Raw genomic sequence first — 6,040 nt, 5'->3', positions numbered from 1 at the left:
TAATCGACTCTTTGATGATGCTCTTTGCTTACAAACTTCGTATTGACCACGAATTTCAAAATATTTAGACCATGAGACAAAAGTTTCTTGTATATTTAATAACGATAATGTCCGTCTTTACATTATCCAGTCAACAGTATGACGCAATAAACAGTAAATGGTAAACGCTCATTTGTTGATGATGGGCAAAAACTTAACTCCAAAGAGTATAGTAATAATAAAAAAAACCTTCAAAACAATGATGATTTGCACAATTCAAATGAGGTTTTGATCCCTTAATAAGTCACCAAGACGACCATGGAACTTGACACTTGACCGAGTGATGTGGTTGGCACCATGCTCCGATCGCCTTTTACACCAAGGAAAGCCTTGGTACCGGTACTCAATCTGATAGGAGGCTGACTGAATCTTGGGTTAGGAAAGTTTGGCAACGAGAAAAACCCGTCACCACCTGGGATTGAACCCAAGCTTTCTAGTCCATTGCCAGTTCTCTACCAACTGAGCTACCCGACCGCTGGTTTTACTCTTAATCATGTAAATAAAAAAATAAATTTCAACTACCGGTACTGATCTTTGGCATACCGGTACTGTAAAAGGTGCATTTACACAGTTAAACTTTTCTTTACACTTTACGCATTCAAGAAATTAATGCAAGATTGATATTTAATATTAATTAAGATATTTACGTAGTGAAGATGACGTTCAAAACTGCGCACCACGTAGACACAAAATCTTCATGCATCTTAATTGAACGTGCATTTCAAACTTAATTCTTTCAATATTCTTCCCAGTTTGCATGAGTACACGCATGGAAAGTTGAACCGTGTAGATGCACTTTAACAGCGAACACTAACATTTCTCAATTTTTATACACATATACAGTCTATGGGGAGTTAAAGGATCAGGATTTTATATTCATACTCATGAGTGAAACAATTTTTTTAATCAAATCTTTTATTTTCTGTGTTTATGTAATAACGTTATTGGATATTTTATTATTTTTTAAAATTCCATTTGATATTTTTATAAACAATTTTTGTGGATCCAGAATAATGCTGGCCTCATTGATTAAAGAACTGACGGCCATTAATAAATGCAGGGAAAGATTATGGACGACTACTATTATATCAACGATTATAGGCACCAGTGGCGTACGCAAGATTTTGTCAAGGGGGGGTTATTATTAAAATTGTTTACATTTTACATTATCAGTATTTTAAATTGCATTATTATTATTATTATTATTGTTATTATTATTATTATTATTATTATTATTATTATTATTATTATTATTATTATTAGGCCTATTTACTTACAAATGGCTTTTAGAAAACCCAGAGATTCATGCCGCCCTCACATAAGTCCATCAACAGTCCCTATCCTGAGTAAGATTTTTTCCTCTCTTTTACGGAGAAGGGACATGAAAGCTTGCACTGCAACCTGAGGCTTAATGTGCTTACCACTCCTATTCTTGTGAATGATTGGGTAGCCGAATGTTCGTGCTCTTGTACAAGTACAGCACGCCGCACAGTGAACTCAACCCAGCCTATTGTATAGAATTGTATTGTATTGTATTTATTAACATTCCATGGTATTCATACATTGCTTTACAGCTAGAATATGGAACAAGTCAAAAAACGTAATACTATTATAAAGTCTAATTTACAGTATAGTCACAGTCTAGATAAAATATATATACAGACGAGATTTACAATATAGTCTACTAGTACAACACATAGTTTTAGTATCAATTTCATGAAGCGTTGTTGAATGTCATGAATTCACTTACAGAATAGAAGGCGTGAGAAATTGGTACTTGTTTAATTTGGCCCTAAATAATTTTATGTTTTGAGTTTCATTTTTTATATCGATAGGGAGGCTATTAAAAATTTTTACTGCCATATAATGCACTCCTTTTTGATAGCACGATAGACTTGCCGATGGAGTATGAAAGTCATTTTTTGACGTGTATTTATGCTATGAACTGTTGAATTAGTTACAAAGTTTTCACGATTACATATGAGGAAGGTTATTAATGAAAAGATATACTGACAAGCCATGGGCATTATTTGTAGTTTTTTGAAAATAGTTCCACAAGATTCCCTAGATTTGGCACCTACTATTATTCTAATTACTCTTTTTTGTAATAGAAATATACTGTTACTATCTGTGGAATTTCCCCAGAATATTATTCCAAAACTCATTACCGAATGAAAGTATGCAAAGTATATTGTTTTTAAGGTATTGATATTTACTATCTTTTGCATAGTTCTAATAGCAAAACAAGCTGAATTTACGATGAAAGAGTAATGGAACGGAGAAAAATTCTCTCCAGCGCCGGGATTTGAACCCGGGTTTTCAGCTAGTGGATAAAGCATCAGCACGCAAAGCTGAAAACCCGGGTTCAAATCCTGGCGCCGGAGAGAATTTTTCTCCGTTTCATTACTCTTTCATCATAAGATGACGCAGAATATCTGCAGGGAAATATCATATGTACTTCGGTACATTAAAATAAGCTGAATTTAGTTTGGGGGTAATTTCTTTAATATGATTTTCCAATTTAACACATTATCGATTTTTAAGCCAAGAAATTTGGTTGTCGTTATTTCTAATAGGGATCTGTTGTTAATTATTGCGCTAGAAATTTGCGACGTTGAATTTGGACAGGATTTAAATTGAATTATGTTAGTTTTGTTACAATTTAATACCAATTTATTGACTGAGAACCAGTCATATATTTTGAAGAGAATTTCCACTGTTGAAGATTGGAATGTGTTGGAGTTATTGGCTGTAATTACTATACTTGTGTCATCTGCAAATAATATGGGATGATCTACATCTTTTATTAGGGGGGCAAGATCATTTGTAAACACTAGAAAAAGTAGGGGACCTAATATTGATCCTTGAGGAATTCCATTATTAATAGTTCCCCATGTCGATGCAGATTTCATAGTTATATTGATTTCAACTTTCTGTTTCCTATCTATGAGATATGAGTGAAACCATCGGTGTGTAACACCTTTAATTCCATAATAATCTAATCTAATCTAGAACAAAGTTAAAAAATAAAGGTGTTAGTGCATGCATCTCCTTACTTTAGCCCACATTGAATTGGAAAGGTATCCGACAGAAACTGGCCTGTACAGGCTCTGCTGTACATTTCACATTTTAATTAATCAACTAATTTCTTGGGAATACCAAATTCAATAAGATATAAATCTTCTCTCTTAACCGAGTCATATGCCTTTTTGAAATATGATGTACTGAACCCTTATACTCCCATTTTTCTCCAATATCTATCAAATACAAAAAATCTGATCAATAGTCGATCTATTACGCCTAAAACCACACTGATGATTCCCAATAATTTCACCTACAGATGGAGTTAATATTCTCAATAGAATATTGGACAAAATTTGTACGTCAACAAAAGTGATATTCCTCGAAAATTACTACAGTCAATCTTTTCCCCCTTCTTAAAGATAGGTACAAATTATGGATTCCTTCCATTGTTCTGCTACAATTTCCTTTTCCCAAATAGCAAGTACAAGCTTATAAATTTCGCTAGATAATGCATTATTATTGTTATTATTATTATTATTATTATTATTATTATTATGTTACGGCATATATTATTATATTCGTGAATATCCTTATAAAATCTTCAGAACGTAATTTTTTCACAGCCATCCAATTTTTAACGAATTTTAACTTCTGTTTAATTTTGTACAATAAAAAATGCTTGTGTCATTATTACTCTTACACAATAATCGTTTATATACATTAAGTCAACAGTTATTTGTATATGATAGGTAGAACACTTTACGCATTATTATTATTATTATTATTATTATTATTATTATTATTATTATTATTTTACGGTATATATTATAATATTCATGAATATTCTTATAAAATCTTCGGAACGTAATTTTTTCATAGCCATCCAATTTTTAACGAATTTTAACTTCTGTTTAAATTTTGTATAATAAAAAATGCTTGTGTCATTATTACTCTTACACAATAATCGTTTATATACATTTAATCATTAATTATTTGTATATGATAGTTAGGACACTTTATACAACAGGAAAATACATGGAAACAAAATATATTGAAATAAATTTAATTAAACACAATAATGGAACATGGAACTCACCAAGGATGAAGAGTGAAACTGTCATGATGAAGATATTGCAGGAGAACAGTACCTTATGTCGATGTAGACTTTGTTACTCTGACAGTGGAAAAGTAGAGAAGGGAAAACGATTATGGATAAAAAAAACTCAAATCTCATTTCTTTTGAAAGTTGAAGGGGGATTCTAACCCGATAACCACCTCCCCCCCCCCCCCCCTGCATATGCTCCTGATAGGCGCTGTTGAACTGAAAAGTGAGTTTCCCCAATTTTTTTTCCAGCTAAAGCACTGTTTGTACATATTATATTGAGGTTCAATGCATTCCCCCTCTTCTATTAATTTCCTTTTTTTTGTTATTTATTTATCTAAAAGATAACAGCTCCCTGTATTAACAGGCTGCTACAGAGACAGAGCATATTGTGCAATAGGCAGTTGGAAGTATAAATAATATACATATGTTTAAGTTGAAGGGAGTCTTACAACAATGACAAGAAATGACTGAATAAATAAGTAGCTACTAATTAATTAGTTGAAGATCATTGTTGACCGTAGAGATGGTTGCGGAGTATAAATATTGATCCTCTCAGAGCTGCAAGAACGATGTCATCAATTGCCTTCCTCTGTAGGCCGAAACGTTGCCAGGTTTGGAAGAAGAAACCGGGAATAGTTCAACCATAAGGCCTATTACTTCAATTTGTTGTAGACTGTATTTGTCCATGAAATATGGAACGGTACGTACATAGATGTCGTTTTTTTCCCTATTTACATCTTCAGGTTGGCTCTTTTGTTTTTCAAATCTAACGGTGAGATCGATGATGTAGCCATTGTTGTTATTTGGCGGGATGGCAATCATGTCTATTGTTTATTTCCTTACTCTCCGCTATAATCTTTGGTCAGAGGGAAAAGGCACGTAAGTGAAAACATTATAATTTTTCACGAGAGACTTTCTTTTTAATTTACTCTTAACTGAATATAAGTATAATAATGAAATTCATGTTTGTTAAAGTAAGACTCTTTTCAATGTAAAATACAAGAAACTTTATTATTTAAAAAAAATAGAAAAAATATTAGACTTATGTGATTAGGTACAACAGAAAAATCGACTTTTTTGACTTATGTACCAAAGAATTTCTTTCACAAATTTTCTATTGGATTAAGATCCAGCAATTGGAGACGTGCCTTCATGACTTTATGGCAATTACGTAGTGAGGTTAGTTGGGGACGCTCTGGTCTTCATTCAGAGCCGGCCCGGTTATCAATGTGTTGGTTACCACGAGGAACACATGAGCGTCTCTAGCACTTTTAGGCCTATAATCCTACTGTTACAATGCTTAAAAGTTACAGTGGGTACTTACCAAGATCACACTTGTTGTTCAAAATGTCCTCTATTTACTGCAACACATATCTGACATCTTTTTATAAAATTTAGTCACTCTCGCAAGTTCTTTAGCACTGATAGAATTTATTGCATCTCTTATATCCTGTTTAAGTTCGTTTATGGATGTGGGTTTCTTGCATTCTGTAGGGCCTTAATTTAAGTAATTTTGTCGCTACACGAGCAGAACTTTTATTTATTCCAGTTTTTTGCGCTAAACATCTGAGGGGTGTTCCAATCTTCCACCAATCTCATCTAATTTCTCTTCTGACAGAACGTCTTCTTATTTTACTGGCAACTGGCACAGGTCTCTCTGGAAACTGTTCCCGAAATTTGCATCTTGTCACTGCACAAGATTTTAGTTTCTGTATGTACGTATTGTATAGGTAAGTACGTTCATGCAATGAATAAGTCATTACAACAGTAGCCTACACAAAGCACTTTAAACTCAACTTAAACATTTAAGATTGCAACTTTCATCACCAACTTCTTTTTACAACACAACTAAAGCGAAACTGCAGCGTCACT

The sequence above is a fragment of the Periplaneta americana genome, chromosome 3 (genome assembly GCF_040183065.1).
Source record: "Periplaneta americana isolate PAMFEO1 chromosome 3, P.americana_PAMFEO1_priV1, whole genome shotgun sequence".
NCBI lineage: Eukaryota > Metazoa > Arthropoda > Insecta > Blattodea > Blattidae > Periplaneta > Periplaneta americana.
This window is presented reverse-complemented; position numbering follows the sequence as displayed.